Genomic DNA, 17,826 nt, shown 5'->3' on the forward strand with positions numbered 1-17,826 from the left:
GCCTGCTCCACTCCCAAATGACTGGGTGCCTGGAACGTGGGGGCCGCGGTCGCTCAAGGGGCAGGGGTGGGGTGGTCGTGAGGGAGGTGAGGCTGAACAGATGGGTTGGGGACATGCGGACTTCACTCTGAATGCAGATTTGTTCTGAATGTTATCGCCATAGGACGATTTGTGGCAGGGAGTGCCATGATCAAATTTCTGATTTTTGAATGCTGTTTCTAATAGCAGGTTTGGTATGGTTTGAAGGAGTAGTAGACAAAAGGCTGAAAAACCTGTTGGAGGGCAGTAGTCCAGGAAAGCTGAAACTGAATGCTAGAATGGAAAAGAAAGGTTTTGAGAGGTGTGTTGGGGAAGAGAGGTTGGAGAAATAACTTTCTGGTTGCCAAATGTGTTCAGATATTCTGCTTATCCTTTATGTAATTTTTGCCAAAATCCATTTTTCATATGCAGTAACTGAGGCTTTGAGATGTTTAAAAACCTCCTAGCCTGAATAGGATTGAGATTCAGAGCCAAGCATGTTTGGCTACAAACTGTCTATGATTTCTGATGAAACCTTGCCTTACCCACTGAAAATAACTCCAGGTGGGAGGATTGCTGGAACCCAGGAGTTCGAGACTACAGTGAGCTATGATGGTGCCACTGTATTCCAGCCTGGGTGGCAGAGTGAGTCCCTGTCTCTAAAAACAAAGACAGAAAGAAAGGAAAAAAAGAAAATAGCTACAGATTTCTTACTTGTGAGACTGGGTGAATGCTTGTGCCAGTAACAAAATTAAGAACTCAGTATTTTGCTTGAGGCTTTTGAAAATGTTTTGCTTCTGAGTTGTTTGCGTGTGTGTGTGTGTCTGTGTCTATGTGTGTGTGATATACTTCCAATGTGATATACTTCCACTTAAGGTTTTTAGCTAGTGTCTATCAATTCTATCAACAGGAATGTAACAGATCAAAAAGTACTGTAAAAACATACAATTCATGTCAATTTTACTGTCCTTATTTTTTTGTGCATAAATTATTCTTGGCCTCATAACTGATTTTATTGCACATTAGAATCTTGTAAACAAAGAGCCTATTGTACCACATATGGAACAGACCAAGACATCAAGGGAGGGCTGGGAAGGAATGGGGAGGAAAAGTAAAAATGAGTCAGAGAAACAATGTAGCAGTTCATGTGGGAACTTCCTCTGAATAGAGCTGCATCCCTCACCGACCTCTAAATAAGTCACCTCATTTTAAGAGCAAAAAGGCAAGACAGACAGCAATCTATGTCTCTTAAATTCTATTTCTGTCTAAACCCTGGAGGCCAGGGTGTGGGTGGCTCCAAGGCTCTGCTTTCGGGTCCCCAGGTGAATAGCCTGATGCAGACCAGTAGCCACATGGCTTTTGTGCCCAGGACTCATGGGCAGCATGAATCTCACTTGAAAATTCAATCCTTGATGCAGATCGCCATGAGATATTGAAATTAATGGTGTTTGGCATTGGTGTGGCATCCACTTGGTTTCATTTTCACAGGTTTTCAGAGCCCTTGAGAAGTCCTGGTGATGATATGGGAAGGATAAGAAAGGGGGAATCTGGCTTCTCCTTTTGGTTGCTGAAGCTCTGTGTTTACAACAGAGCCTGGCATATATGAGGTGCTCAGTAAATATTTACTAAATGCATGATTGCTTGAATGCCATGTGCCAGCTTCTGTTAAGTGCTTGCCAGCTGATATTTCACTTAATCTTCATAAAAAATGATGAAACCTAGTTCCCCATTACACAGATGAAGAAAACAAAGTCTAGAGAAATAATTTGCCCAAGGACATGCAATTTGTATGTAATAGAGCTGGGATTCAAAAAACCTTTGCCCTTTTGAGCGTACTGCAAATATTTTGGGTGAACTACAAATGTTCAGTATCACAATATTGTTTGGGTATAAATAAACACATTTCACATATGCAAAATAGAAGTTCTCCCAGTTTTTGATAATGTGAGAACTCTTAAGAACTCCCTGGACTGAGCACATAATTAATAGGTGTTCAGTAAATATTGAATAAATGAATGATAGCATATTCTCTCTATTCTAATACTTCATAGTGGAGAAAAACATGTGGAGGACTTGAAGACTTTTAGCTTTAAATAAAAATGCTATTTTCAAGACAAGTTTCTTAATACAGGCAGGTTGACAAAAATGTCAAGCCAGTCAGTGATAGCTGGTTCATGCCCTCTGTCCTATGCCAGTTTGGAAATATTTGGTGGAAACGTAGTATTGGAAATATTGTGGTAACTTTTCCCATCTGGTTAAAAGTCTTCACTTCCCTCTTGTCGCCAGGAAGGAACGTAAGCTTGAAGACGAGGTTGTGAAATTTCCAGTTTTGCAGGTATGGTCAGATTAAGTGGCCAAACTTTAGCTTCTTTCCCATTATTCTCTCCACTCAACTCTTTGGTATTATTTATAAAATAAACCTTTTTTTTTTTTTTTTTTTTCTGGCCACTCTTCACCCTCTGTCTTCCTTCAGTACATTCCTTCTTCAATATCTGGTTTCGGGAAGATTTTCCCTTTAATACTTCCCAACTTTTAAAAATCCCATTTCCAAGTCCCATCTTTTGTGAAAAATAACCAAGTATCTCTCATCCTTCCCTTCTTTGGATTTACTTAGGTTGTACTTGCTTACCTACTAAGGAAATGACCATGGGACTGTAACAAAGCGAACAAAACCTCGGCTTCGTCTTCTCCTTCGTTTAAGCAGCTCCTGTACATTGAAGGAGCTGAGATGAGGCAGCGAAAGATGGAGGGAGAGAGGAAAGGAGAGAGAGACTGAGGAGAGTGGGTTATCAAGACCAAAAGAAGATGATCGTTTCCCAAGTGGAACCTGCCTTGCAATAGATTCATCTCTTGTGCTCTTGCCCTAAATTGAAATCTTCGTCCACTTGTGTTTTGCATGGATGGGGAGGTGTGGGACATGCTATATTTGGTAGTTTTCTGGCAGATACAATTTCCTGTTTCACTGTGTTTTAAAATAAAACTAAATATACAAATGTTTTCTCCAGGGTATTGGGCTGTTTTAGGCTGTGCACTCTTGGTGGGCAAGGCCTGTGCCGCGGTTAGCTAATAGTTCCCTGCTGGATGAAGTTAAGCAATGGCTCATTTGTCAGGTGTCTCAGCAGTAAAATTTCCAGATAAACGCAATCTACTCCAGTAAATGCTAAAACTCCTTAAAAAAAAAAAGTCACCTTGATAGAAATCATCTTAAAATATTCTCTCAACTTCCTTTTCTCTGCAGGTAGAAAATATTGCACAGAATATAACTCTCTCTTGCTGTCTCGCTCATTATCATGAGGGTAAATAATGTACCTTTATTGTGTGATGGTGTCATTAGGGTTTGTTAATATGTGTGGAACTTGTCCCTAAACATGAGCCGTCCCAACACTGCTGTGTACTTTGTGTTCTTTTAAAGTTTGTCAGGGTTCTCTTTTGCACTGCTCCTACTGCGTCAGTCCCCAGGAGCCTCTTGCCGCCTCGCCTCTTCTCCTATTTTACGTCAAATAACTTGCTGTGACTGAGGAATGAGATCGCGCAGATTATCATGGTGAACGTTAAGCAAGAACAAATAGGCCCTGAATGCAGACCAGGTGACCCCTTCCACAAGTTACCTCTTTAACTTGTGTGTGGACGAGCGTGTGGACTTTCTGATATGTACTTTGGCTTCTCAGAAGTGTGTCTGACTGAGGGTCCATGCTGTATTCTGGTTAGTTAAAGTTTCAAGATAAATGAGCTGTCATTCTGTGACTCATCGAGAACTGTTTTAAGCAGCTACACAGCCCTGGAGAATAAGGGATGTCTAATCATCTCGTTTCCTGTCCTGGTTGACGTCATTGTCGCCGTCATCATCTTCAACTCCACTGCATTATTAAGTACCCCAAAGTGCGTAAGTTGTAGACAAAATATGTTCCATAGACACAACCCTTGGTATCTAGGAGTCTGCCTTCTTTAAATAGGTAGCACCAGAATGGGTCTAAGGCAGACTAAGGTATTGATTGCTCTGTGGAAGGTAATAGAGAGCATCAGCTAGTAATTTGAAAGTACAAATGCAATATCCCAATTGCTGAGAGCCTGCTGTGTGTAACAGGAGCCCACAGTGTGTAACTGGGCCCTGAGACTACACAGGGAAATATTACCCAGTCCCTGTCCTTCAGGAGCTTGATCCAATGACAGAAATGTGTATGAAGCACTTAGCCCAGTCTGGAGGTCGGGAGTCCCTGCACAAAGTCAGAGTTATTAGCTGGGTGAAGGGGAGGAGGGGCCTTTCAGTGGAGAGGGTGGAGCCTGAGCAGAAAGCAGGAAGCTTCCTGCAGGGGTAGGAACAGTGCAGGTCACTGCCTCATGAAGTGCGTGGGTGACAGTGGAGAGGAACATGGGTTCTCAGATGTTATTGGGGAGCTTGGAGGGTAGGGCAGAGGGACACAGGGCAATGGAGTTAGACTTCTGTGTTAGGTGCCCCCTGGAAAGAAGAGGGGGCAAGAAGGGCAGTGAGGAGGATGGATTTGGGCTTGAACTAGGGCTGTGGTCTTATCTCTAGATTCTGGGGGCTGGATTTGAGAAATGTGTGTGAAATAAAAATTAGAAAGCTTGCAGAGGATGTAGGAGATGAGAAGAGGGGACAGTTAAACCTGACCCTCAGCCTGGAGCGCAGGGTGGTGTTGCCAATTGGGGGTCCAGTGGGAAAGGTAGATGAAAGATTCAGGTTTGGATATGCAGATTTAACCTGTCTATGGAGATGCTCCAGAAGCAGTGGGGGGTCCAGACGAGGCTCAGCGTGATCTCCAACATGGGCAGTGGTGGGCCTACCGATTTGCTCTGTGAAAGTTGGGGAGAGCAGCTGGGATTTCTGGGAATAGATTAGGCAGGAAGAAGGAGAGGTTCTTCCTATTCAGGCAAATTGAATCTGAAAAAAGAGAGCAAAGAAAGATGTATGGCACCCCAAGGGCAGGTACTTTGTGACGTCCTTTGAGAAGGAGGCGGGGCTCCTGCCTGAGGCAGGGTCAGGGCAGCCCGGAGGCTGTGGGTGGCTGCAGCCTGGCTGCGGAGAGGCACCTCTGCTGCAGTCGGGGGCTTGGATCCGCCCTGCTGATTGGCCTGGGTTTTGCTCTTGGCACTCAGTGGCAAGCGTCCAGACCTCCACTGGGCTGCCAAGCACAGCGAGAAGGGCGGGAGAAGAGGAACTGGTCTTTCCATACAGTGTCTTCTGGCTTTGAGACAAAAGAAAAAGAACAGCTTATTGCACACTTCATGACACAGAGAGGCAGCTATTGATCAGCTGAGAAACGATACAGACAGACGGACAGAGGAAAGGAGGAAGGAAGCAGGAAGATGATCAAATAGTTTGTTCAGCTTGAAGCCGCATTTTTACAAACACAAAGAGCCCAGAAGAAGGGAAAGTTACTTTTGTGTGGGTCCTTAATTAGGAAGTTCACGCTGGCCACCGGCTATCTTAGGAACTACTCTCCGTCGTTTGAAGTGCTCTCTCTTCATCAGATGGGTCAGGGTGATGACTTAAAGAGAGCGAGAAAGGAGTAAATTGGTTCCAAGTTTAAGGTTTTCTTAATTAGAAGGCTTGAGAGAAGATGAGTGAGGACAAATCTGAGTTTCCCTGCGTGTGGCTGGCCATGGTTGGCGGTCGCAGCATCACAGCATTGGCTGGCTGCTGCTTAGCTTTATTTTACTTGTGATTTTTCTTTGTTATGCACCGAACAGATTCCCCTCTCTGGTATTCAGTGGGGAGCATATAGCCGGAGGATAGCAATTAGCTATAGCTAGGCCAGCTCCTCTTTGCACAGCTCAAGATGACGTGTACAATTACTTTGGCACTTCACCAGCTCTTTCAGACCTTTTCCATGCACGATAGGAAGACAGGTCCATTCTCTGAGAGTCCCTCACTCCCTCCCCCTCCCAAATTCCCCCTTACCTGGATGAAATCCTGATGTAAATGGACCTTGCCTGCAAATAGAACTGAAGGGACCTGTTACGTCATCAGGCCTGGCAGAGCTCATTGGCAGAGAAGAGTTTTATTTTAGACCCAGAGACTGGGCTGTGCAGATCCAGCTAGAACAGGTCTCTTCCGGCTCAGCCTCAGCTGCTGGCCCTCCTTCTGTGGTTACTGGGGCTCCAGAAGATGGAATGTCAGGGGGATCATGGTGCTTACTGCACAGTGAGCAGGACAACCTGATGGCTAGACCAAATGCACTCCAAAGGAAGTCTCAGGCTAGGGTAATACAGCCAAGGTGCTGCCTTAACAATCGGGAGGTTTCAGCCTTCTGAGAGAAAAGCCCTGATGCAGTGCATGATGGTATAGATTTGATCCAGGAAGGAAGAGTAAACAAACGGTTTAAAAACATGAGTCTTGGCTGGGTGTGGTGGCTCAAGCCTGTAATCCCAGCACTTTGGGAGGCCGAGACGGGTGGATCACAAGGTCAGGAGATTGAGACCATCCTGGCGAACACGGTGAAACCTCGTCTCTACTAAAAATACAAAAAAAAAAAAAAAAAAGCCAGGCATGGTGGCGGGTGCCTGTAGTCCCAGCTACTCGGGAGGCTGAGGCAGGAGAATGGCATGAACCTGGGAGGTGGAACTTGCAGTGAGCCGAGATCGCGCCACTGCACTCCAGCCTGGGCAATAGAGCCAGACTCCGTCTCAAAAAACAACCAACCAACCAAAAAAAACAAAACATGAGTCTTAGCTTTTGTGGTTAGGATCCACTGAGCAACCAGAAAGGATATCTTTGCAGAACTGAAAAATCTGGACATGTGGTCTGGCAAGCTTTTTTCTGATTTAGTTATAAAAAGTCACACCTGGTTGAGCCTTTAAGGAATTTTTTTAAAAACAAAATTTTGTTACCAAGTATAGAATGTATCACCAGTCTATAATATGACAATAGAATGCAAATATAATTTTTAGATATTTCAACTCAGGACCGCCTAAGAAAATTCATATGTTCCTCACACTTTGGGGCCAAGTTATAGATGGGTGAACAACATCGTGCCTGGAAATCTGCTCGCATAGAAGAGCAGTGAGACCTCTAAGATTTTCCTGTCTTCACATTTGTAGACTAGCCCTGGGTGGATTTCACAATAATAAGGTGCAGGAATCCTTGCCACTTCCTCTACTTGTCTCTTGTCTGTTGTCATGCTAAGCAGCTAAAATTTGTGTAGCTTTAATATCACCATCATTATTATTGACTTGGTACTTAGGGCTCAAATTTTTTCTTCTTGGTTGCCTCGGTGTACAGCCAGGCACAGCACAAAACTGGAGTATGGGCAGGTCGTTTTGGGTCCCTTGTGGAGCTGTTTTGGGAGCCTCTGTGATAGGAGAATACCTTGGAAGCTCCCACAGAGCAGCAGGGAATGAGGTGTGGGCTCCACCCGCCTCTGGAAGCCAGTCGGCTCTCCTCCCGGTGTTTTCTGTTCTGCTGTCGACTGGGCCTGGCCCCTGATGGCACACATTGAAACGCAAATGACAGCAGTAATTGGCTGAGAGATAAACCACGATGAGTGAGTGAGCAGTGCGGCGGGGAGTTAAGTGGCTAAGTGACAATTACTGCTCTGCAGCCTCCGGGATCAGGAGTGCCGTTTGTTCTCGGTTTTAAAGGAGCAATAGCACATTAATTGGAGGAGGGCTTCTCGGTTAACATGCCTCACCCGGCTTCTCATCTGATGCTGCTTTGAGGAGGAGGAGTAGGTGGCCTGGAGAAGGATTGCCTTGTTGATTATCTTCCCCCCACCACACTCCCCCTTTTGGATTAGAATTTTGGAAATCCGTGTCCTTGATTCTGGTAGAATGATAGTTGGCTTACCTTGAAGATTTTCTGAAAGTTTCCTTGCAGGAGGAAGACACCTGTTGATGCTCAGTCACAAGGTTTTGGTGTCTGCATCGGGGAAAAGCAAGGACTTAAATTAAGTCTGAGTCCCCATCTTTCCCTCCAGACAGTTCATTAACCCTCTGAGATAGATATATATATATAAAGTTTTTATCTCAAAAATGATCTATAAGCTAGATAGAGCAACGGACAACAGAGATGATACCCCACTGCTTTTTGGAGCGTATAGTCTGGTTTGAAGATGATAGGAAATAAATAGAACTATGGCCGACTGTTTTACCTGCTCAGAGTGGGGATCTTCAGTAAGGAGAATCCTGGGATCCTTAGAGAGAGGAAGGTTGCAGTCCTTGGAGAGAGGAAGGTTGCCAGCCTGCGTCTGCCCTGCTTTCTTTGAAAGGCCATTTGAACCCTGTTCTGGGCATAAACAGCCATTAAGATGATTAGTTTGGGCTTGATAAGTAGACTAAACAAACCCTTGAACTAGTTGGGAGCCCTTTCTCTCCTGTAATCTGCCTTTCTACTGCATTCAAACTAATTTCTCAGGGTCTGAATACCTTACAAGTACTGTCTAATGGGTGCATTGTTTTTGTTTGTGTGGTTTCCTTCAGCCTCAGCAGCTTGGTCCTTGGTCCTGTTTTTTTGTTTGTTTGTTTGTTTTGTTTTGTTTTAAACTAATCATCCTCTCTAGTTGAAAGGGTTCTAACAAGCCTCTTGCCTTGTGCAAGGAGTTAGTCATTTCAGGAACAGGAACTTGCCTGCTTTGGGATAGATTTCTACCCAAAGGCTTAAACCTACATAAAATAGTGAAAATGACTGAAAGAAAAAGTAGACCCTAACTGGTGGCTGGTAGGAGAAGCTCAGCCCCTCTCTTGCCTTATTTTGGAAGGCCTTAGGAAAAAAATCTTACCTGTCAGCTAAAGCCAGCTTTGCTGTGAGCAAGGAGAAAGGAATAGGAAAAAGCAGTTGTACCTGATTGTGTAAAATAGTGTATGTAGGGCTTTTTGCTATGCAGACTTCATGAAATCACCAGGCAGAGAGGGAGATGCTGGCTTGTCCTAATTAGAAAAAGCTCTCTGTCCAATTTCTTTCTCTCTCTCTCTCTTTTTTTTTTTTTTTTTTTTTTTTTTTTTTGTTATTGTTGTTGTTTTTGGTTTTGGTTTTGAGACAGAATCTCTCTCTGTTGCCCAGGCTGGAGTGCAGTGGCACAACCTTGGCTCACTGCAACCTCCGCCTCCTGGATTCAAGCGATTCTCCTGCCTCAGCCTTCCAAGCAGCTGGAATTACAGGCGCTTGCCACCATGCCCGACTAATTTTTGTGTTTCAGTAGAGATGAGGTTTCACCATGTTTGCCAGAGTGGTCTCGAACTCGCAACCTTAAGTTATCTGCCAGCGTCAGCCTCCCAAAGTGCTGGGATTATAGGAGTGAGCCACTGCGCCTGGCCTGTCCAATTTCTGAAGAAAGCCTAGATAAGAATTTGTGGAAGCATGTAGTAGTAGCTACGGACTCTCCAGGAAGATGAATAAATTGTTCTTTAAATGAAGCTTTTTTAGGCAGCTTTAGCTTTGTGGTAAGAGTTAGACTGTCTAGGTTTGCATTCTGACTCTGCCACCCACTGGTCAGTTGACCTTGAGAACATTGTTTAATCTTCTCAGCTGTCAAATGAGATGACAATATAACCCAGTACAGGATTGTTCTGAGAACTAAATGAGCTACTGTAGCACTTCAGCTGTAGGTAAGCATTTAGAACAGTGCCTGGAACTTACTAAGTGCTGATTAAATGTTAACTGTTGCTATTATTGCTGTGTTGTTATTGTCATTCGTGTTGTGTGCCTCATATCTTTAGTATGAATCACAAAGATAACAACAACATTCTAACATTCCATGAAGGCCACACAGGTCCTGGGCAGCGCCAGAATCATTCCCGCTAGAGTTCATTTCGCTGTTTCATTGTTAGATATTCCACACTGGAAAACAGAGCTACTCAGAAGCATTCTGTAGAATGTCCATTGAAAGATTAACAACACCAGGACTGTAAAACACACCGCAAATTATTTGGGTGCAAACCTGGTTCATCAGCCTTAAGACGGTGATAAGTCCAGAAGGTTGGTGTTAATTTCTTCGGGGATGTTGTCCAGTTATTATGTCATCAAAGATGCATTGGATTTGGAGAAATAAATTTCCTAATACCTTAAATAATTTTAATTCACATACAGTAAAATGTACTCTTTTTGGTGTACCTTTCTGTGAATTTTGGTAAATGCCTGGATTAACCACTGCCGCATAGGGTAGGGTGTGGTGGCTCATGTCTGGAATCCCAGCGCTTTGGGAGGCCAAGGCAGGAGGATGACTTGAGGCCAGGAGTTCAAGACCACTGCCACAATCAAGATGTGGAACAGTTCTGTTACCCCACCTTCAAAGAACATTTCCTCATGCTACCCCTTTGTAGTCAAACAGTCCCCTGTACCTCCAATCCCCAGCAACCATTCATCTGCTCTCCATCCGTATGGTTCTGTTTTTTTCTGGAATGTCATGTGAATATCATCATAGAATAGGTAGCCTTTCGAATCTGGCATTGTGCATTTGAGATTCATTCATGCTGTTACATATATCAGTAAAAAGCTTATTTTAAATACTCATAAATCATTGAATTCTGGAGCTAGATGAAATCTGAAAGATCAGAGTCAAACATTTTCATTTCCCAGGTGAAGAAACAGAGACATCCGAGGGTGAAGTGACTTGCCCAAGGTCATAAAACTAATGAAAGAAAGAACATGAACTTGGAATTCCAACTATGAGTTGAGAGAGTGTCTGTTACATCATGCTGGGATTAAGGAGAATGTGTAAATGATTGTCAAGGGGGGATTTCCATTCTTTTTCTCATTATTATTGGTCAAAATATGATCAAGCAAACTAAGCCTTGCCTTACTTATAATAACATTTTTGGAAGGATTAGATTTTTAGGATGTGCAATTTCTTTAGGAAGTATATGGATTAGTGTCTTGGTAACATATCTTCCTGAGGCACATCCATATCTTTGCTGTTGTCAGTCTTAGGTATGATATAATAGAGCTTCACCTGAAGGCCTGTCATTTATTTTGTTTATAATAATTTCTTTTCAAAAACAAATTCATGAGAGTATTTTGAGTATTACTATCTTCCTCGTCATTGATGTTTTAAATACCAATGTTTCTAGGTGGCTTATTCTAGAGCACTCAACCAGTGGATTCAATAAAGAGCAATTAGTTCCATAGTTCATTTGTTCAATGATGATTTGTAGAAATTCCACACTGAAAGCACTGAACTGTGGGAGATACAATTAAGACACTGATTTTACTCAGCTTACATCTGATGACGGGTATTATGAAATAGTACGCAGAAAACGCTAAATTAGTTCTTTTGAGTACTCTTAGAGTCTTGCTAAGCACTATGATAAGGCACACTCACGTTCCTCAAGAAGCTTTTAAATACCAAAGGAGGTACCAGTGAAGAGCTCCTGGCAATGCGTTTTCTTGGTGAGAGCCAGTTGGGATATGGTTTGTTGGTGCATAAAGCACCTCAGAATTTTGTACACTGCAGAGACAAGGTCAGAGCTGTACTACAGGAAGTTCCTCTGATAGTACCACGTAGAATAGGACAAAGACTAGAAGCTGGAACGCGAGTTTGCTAGTCTGGGCAGAAGCGAGGAAGGCGCAAACCATGGAGCAGTGGGAATGGAAAGGAAGAGGGGTTTTGGACAGAGATAAATGTTGAGATAAGAAAGAGAACCATTCAAAGGATAAGACTACACCTTGATGACTTTTTGGACAGTGCTGTGATGTTGGAGAAATTGGGGTTTGTCTGAAAGAAGTGGATAGGGAGGGGAGGAGGGAAAGGGCTCTCCCTTTTAGACCAGGTCAATTTTCCTTACTCCCTTCCTTTCTTCCTTATTTTTCTTTCTTTCCCTCCCTCCCATCCTCCCTCTCTTCCTTCCTCCCATCACACTTTTTTGCCCAGGCTGGAGTGCAGTGGTGAGGTCGTAGCTCTCTGTAACCTGGAACTCCTGGGTTCAAACAATCCTCCCTGTGTAGCTGGGACTATAGGTGTGTACCGCCATGCCCGGCTAATTTTAAAAGTTTTTTCTGGAGTCGAGGTCTCGCTATGTCGCCCAAAGCTGGTCTCGAGCTCCTGGTCTCAAATGATCCTCCTGCCTCAGCTTGGCCAGTTTTGTTTTCATGTGCTTATGTTTGAACCTGTTAACAAGTATTTACGCTTGATTGTTACTCATTTTCAGAAGGCTAAATATAATCTCATTTTCCTAAAGTAGAGAATTCTGTGTTTCATTGTAAAGAGTTGGTTGTATAGTTATGATTAAACAATTATTTTTGGCCCCTTCCTCCACCTATGGCATGATTCAGTGCTTAAAAAGAGGCAGTGTGAGTGGTGAAGGACACAGTTTGCCCAGGATGAAATATAGACGATAAGTTATCACCCTGACAAGTACACACCCTCATTAGGAGCTGAAAGAACATATATTAAGACAACTTTAAAGTGAAGTTATGTGCATAAGACACTTTAAAAAAATAAATACGAGTTTTAAACCCAGCGTTGATCAAAATGTGGAAAAACATTTTCACTTACACTTTGGTGATGTTTCTGTAAATGGGTACAATATATCCAGGGAAGAATCTCACAATAATTAAAAAGAGGTAAAACTTTATTGTTTGTAGCCTAGAAACCACAGGAAATTCCAAATCATTGTGAAGAATAAAATTTCTCATGGTAACGCTATTTCCAGTGAAATCAACACAGTACAAATTCCCAAATAACAGAATGTCAAGGCAAATATTGCTTAATAATACATTTATTTGTCTTTAGAATGGGATGCTATGACACGGATGAGTATATGAAGTCATATTCATTGAGGGGATATATAAGATAGCATGGACCCTCTGATTACAACTAGAGAACATCACTAGTAAAAGAGTCACACAAAAAATAGAAAATTTCAATACTGAGCAAGGATTGGTAGGAGGGTATTTTGTATTTCCTTTTTTGAGACGGAGTCTCACTCTGTTGCCCAGGCTGGAGTGCAGTGGTGCGATCTCAGCTCACTGCAACCTCCACCTCCCAGGTTCAAGCAATCCGTCTGCCTCAGACCCAGTAGTAGCTGGGGTTACAGGCACGCACCACTATGCCCGGCTAATTTTTGTAATTTTAGTAGAGACGGGGTTTCACCATGTTGGCCAGGCTGGTCTCGAACTCCTGATCTCAGGTGATCCACCCGCCTCGCCTTCCCAAAGTGCTGGGATTACAGGTGTGAGCCACCGTGCCTGGCCTATTTTCATTCTTTTTTCTAAGTGAGCAATAGGGACATAGCTTAAAAGGAAGACAGTTTCTTTTTAAAATCTCTCTTTGTTTTCTCTACTCCTATGACAGATTAGAAAGAAAGAAAATTTCTGGTGAAATGGTTTAATGTTCATGGTCCCCTTCCCCTCCCTCTTCTCTCTCCTTCTCCCCACCCCACCTTTAAGTGGTTCAGGTTACATTTACGTTTACTCTATATTATGTGAGAGAGTAGGAGGATGAATTCACCATATTTGTGAGGGTCTGAACACTGGTACTTTAGTTCTGATTCTGCCATACCTGTAAGATCTTGAGCCAATCACAAAATAATTGATATTTTAAATGCCTTTTTTCCCCCTTGAAGAATGATTGAAATTTCTTCATCCTCTCTGTTCTCACATTGATACTGAGAAGATAGTTGGAATAAAGCATGTAAAACCACTTGAAGCATTTGAACGACCAGTGTATTGTTTAACTCTATTGTGGGACAAAAGAAAATGAAAGAAATGGATACTGGAGATGACCTGTTTGAGTCCAAGCATGTGTGCTTCTCAAAGTGGGATTCAAGGAAGAGAAGTTGCAGGGGACGCCCATGGGGCCGGGTCTTACTCAGACACATTTGTGAGGTGGTGCCCTTGTGCGGATGGTGGAGAGTCGGATTAGCTCTTCCCGCCTTAGAGCAACTTTGGACACATCACTGAAGCTTTTAATGTTTTATGTATATGTACAGAGAGATGCTCTTAAATTGGAAAACAAACATTCGAGGAGGGCCTGTAAGAGCCGTTTCTTAGATTAGAAAAGACTTGTGCTGAATCCAAGAAAAGAAAACATCACGGTGAAATGGAAAGTTTACATGAGTTTTAGTTAGAGCCAAAATTTTCTTCACTAAAGTAAATTTAGACCAGTAGTAGTTAAAGGGGAAAGCATAAATTTTCCACTGGCAAAAATGATAAGAGGCCAAGAAGAAGTCTGTAGGACAAATGGCCGTAGATATAAAATAATTAAAAATGATGGTTTTCAGTGCATCTGGAGCTACGGTCTCTGAGAAAATGTGACTAACGAAGGCAGCAGCTACACCAAATAGGTAGGATTTTGGGTGTCTTATTCTTTATTTTGAAAACTGTATTTATTATACATGAACACTGAAAGGTACCCGTGGGTTAAGCATGCTCTTGTGTGAGAGACAAGAAAAGCAATCGGAAGTATTTTCAGAATTCTTTTCATGCCTTGTGTTCGCCCGTTTTGGCCAAGCGGCTCTGGAAACAGCTGCTCTGACCCTTCTGAGTGGTTTGCGTAAGGGCGCAGAGAGTGGAGTTCGTAGCGAGTGGGAGGAACCAGTGCAGTTATCTATCATTTGTTTTCCTTTTCCTGAGTCAAATGGGGCAAAGTAGAGAACCTTTTAGCTTCTGTACATGTGCACAGTGTGATTCAGGTAACCAGGGGCAGGGAATGGGGTAAAATTCCCTCCTCGGGTTTTATGAGGGTGCCCTGGGGCCTGGGCTCTGTCCCCTGGGAAACATCCAAACTAGGGTGTCCTTTGAAGTTACTGGCTGCTCCACTTGGACCAGCTCTGTGACTGCAAAGCAAGATGAGTAACTGGTCCCAAATGTTTAACTACCCATTACCTGTTTGTTAAGAGCCTGGGAAGAAATACGCAAGGAAAACACAAAAACAGGTTAGACAACAGCCATTTAGACCTTTTTTATTTCTTCGTGCTGTGGCTGGTATGTAAACAAGCCCTTGATTTTGTGAACTCTGTTCACATCCTGCTAACAGCTTCCCTGTGATCTGGGGGCGGATACTGCGATGCCAGAAGCATCAGAGGGGACATTCAAGGGACCATTTCCAAATTATCACCAAATGATAGCAACAGCAGCCACAACAAGGACTATAACCCAGTGTAAACCGTATAGCTATCCTTCCCCGCCGCCCCCCACGTTTTTAAGGTAACATTGGACTAGGGTGATGCATTGTAGGGGGACAAAAGTTAGTATTTTAAATATCAGACCTTTGTATGTTTCCCATCGTTTGATAAAACCTTGAGCAAAATGTGTTCAAGTCATTTGTTAGTCCTCAAAGTAGGTTAAAGGATTCTCTTTCTTTGGAAAAGTAAGTTTTGTTTCTGGGGCCCAAAAATAGTTGCTAAATTTTTTTTCCATTTTGTTTGTTTTGTTTATGAGTCTTTTCATTTCGGAGGTCAGGGAATAAATGCTGGCGTTAGGTCATGCTTCATAGTAATGAGGTGAAAAGTGGAATATTAGGAATAAAGTGGTGGGAAAGGAGGTAATGGGGGAAATCTGAGACATAAATACTCAGATACAGGAAGCTGAAGAATTTAGGAATAAATAAACCTTCAAATGGCTGATCTAGTAGTGAAAATGTATTAAGAAATACACAGCATTACTATTGTCTTTGAGGAGCCTGCCTGATATTTAGGGTGGCAGTGTGCCAGGCTACATACTTTCATTCCCTGTGTATATATGCACATTAGATTGTGCACGTGGCAACAAATCATCAAAAATAGTTGAGAAGAGTTTTGTAAACAAATAAAACATTTAAGTGATTGTAACAAGACAAGTAGGCCTGGCTGTAAAGTTGTGTTTGCCACTAAAGTGTAAATCCCTGAGTAGTCATCGGCCCTTTGCTTGTCTAGTAATTTAGATTTTCAGTAAGCATTTGATAAAGTTTCTCTCAAGTGCATATTATCAGATAATAGTAATCATTCATTCATGCATTCATCCAGTAAATACTTACTGAGTGTTGAGTGATGGTGACATATTATAGATTTCAAATTTCTAGAAATAACCAGAACTGGGAGATGGGTTTGGCCATTCTCTGCTGACAGGAGGGTGAGTCTCATTATCAGTAGGTTTCTGTGTGTGTGTGTGTGTGTGTGTCTTTCAATCTAGGGTGTTTCTTTTGCTGTTGGGCTTTTCTGTGGCCTACAGGAGTCAGTGTGTTGGGGCGAACTTAAGGCCTGGAGTAGGAGTGGAGTGGGCCAAATGCTTGTTAATTGCCTGGGAGAGAGGTAGAGAATGGCAAGTGGATTTAAAACAAAATAAAAAACCCAGACCCTGCCGTTGGCAAAACATCAGTTGGCCTAGTTAAAACAGGGGAAAGTTAGGGGAACCTTCTGGTTAAACTGAGAGATAAAACTAAAGAATAACTGGAGTTGCCAGAAAAGTAGATGGTAGCGTGGTGGCATAACTTTGACAGGCAGACCTGCATGTTAGGAAAAAGCACAGTTCAGGAAAGGCTCAAGCGTCAGGTCTGAGAAGCCCAAATGGCATTTATGTGCAAACAAGGAACATACCCATCTGTATTCCTTCCTGTTTTTCTGACTACTTAAGATTCCATATTAGATGCTCCTGACCTCCCTAAATCTGGCCCAGGGCAAGAAGGGTGACCGTGCCTTGGAATGGCATGCATGGGAGTGCTCATTTATTCAGAAATCATTTGCAGAGCAGCAACCATGCATTAGTTATGTGTGTAAAAGTAGTGGGCATTTTCTTCCGGCACCTAAGAGGAGTGGGCAGTATGGGGAAAGATAGGGGAAGTGTTTTACAGATGCCACAAAGATGACGCTTCTTTCGGAAGGTGAGCTGTGATATAGTGGAAAGAGACAGACAAGACCTGAGCTTTATTTGCAGTTCTTTACTTACTAGCTAGGTTCTGACCCTTAGATTCTTTTCCATAAAATGGAGATAATAATTTCTATACTTTTCCCTCCTACATTTGTTGTGAACATGAAACTATTCATGGGAAGAATACAGAGTAAACTGTTAAGCACTATATACATGTTTGTATAATCAGATGATTGTTTTCAAAAGTAATAATAGCATGCCTTGAGCGGTTAGAGTTGCTGATTAACTTTGCCTGTTTTCAGGGATTACCTCCTTGGTGGAGCCTCATGAGTCCAGTTCACTTGTAAATAGAACCTTTCCTGGTTCTTTTTGACTTTAGGGCTATTGGTACGAGCTCAGCCTTGGTGGGACCCAGGAGTTTCACACTCGTCTCCAACTTCAGGATTTTTGACAAGTTCCTAATGCAGTTTCTTAAAGGAAAAAAAAAAAAAAAAATCCCAGAGTGGTTGAGTTGCCTTCTGGGAAAAGCCTGGTGGGGGTGCGTTGGTGCCTTGGGATGAGCAGGACTTTGTGCCTGCCCCATTTGAACTTTTACTTCCTGACAGCAATAGAGATGGACTTGCCTGTGAGGTTGGGAGCTGTATGCTGGGGACTGCAAAGGCCATGCCTTGGTACGGGCTCATGGCCATAGTAATGCTCTGGTGTGGGCAGAGCTCCATGTTAGGCCCAACAGGCAACAGGCAGGGAGGAAGGACTGGGAAGCAAATACAGGCAAACAGCATCTTCAGATTAGAGGTGGTCCCAGCCAGTACTGCAGGCCCACCTTTCTCTCAGAGGCAGTCGCTGCCATGGCCAGTGTGTCTGTGTGTCTCTGTGTGGCTTGTTTTAAATTAGACCAGGCCTGAAAAATGAAAGGAAAACAAGAGAAGAGTTTCACCGAGAACATACGGAGATGACCAGATTCGTCCCACTTGAGCCCCCGGGCAGAATAAACTTGCACTGCTAGTGGTGAACAGCAGTGTGCAATAAAACATTCTTCCCTTGAACCCTTTGACTGTGAAAGAGGCACAAGG

General features: G+C 43.1%; 2 protein-coding genes across 3 annotated transcripts in view; both read left to right on the forward strand.

Moving 5' to 3' along the window:
* The window catches only part of MAML3 (mastermind like transcriptional coactivator 3), a 436,667-nt gene that overhangs the window by 54,971 nt on the left and 363,870 nt on the right, over positions 1-17,826 (forward strand). The gene's annotated exons all lie outside the window — the stretch shown is intronic.
* Positions 1-17,826, forward strand: part of NDUFC1 (NADH:ubiquinone oxidoreductase subunit C1) — an 829,703-nt gene that overhangs the window by 27,380 nt on the left and 784,497 nt on the right. Inside the window, exon 1 of one of the 2 annotated variants that reach the window (XM_050790272.1) lies at positions 13,750-13,767. The exons of the other annotated variant lie outside the window; for it this stretch is intronic. The gene's annotated coding sequence lies outside the window, so the exon portion shown is untranslated. Of the gene's footprint in view, positions 1-13,749; positions 13,768-17,826 lie in introns of those variants that run through there. 2 annotated transcript variants of the gene reach the window in all.

Source organism: Macaca thibetana, chromosome 5, assembly GCF_024542745.1.
Source record: "Macaca thibetana thibetana isolate TM-01 chromosome 5, ASM2454274v1, whole genome shotgun sequence".
NCBI lineage: Eukaryota > Metazoa > Chordata > Mammalia > Primates > Cercopithecidae > Macaca > Macaca thibetana.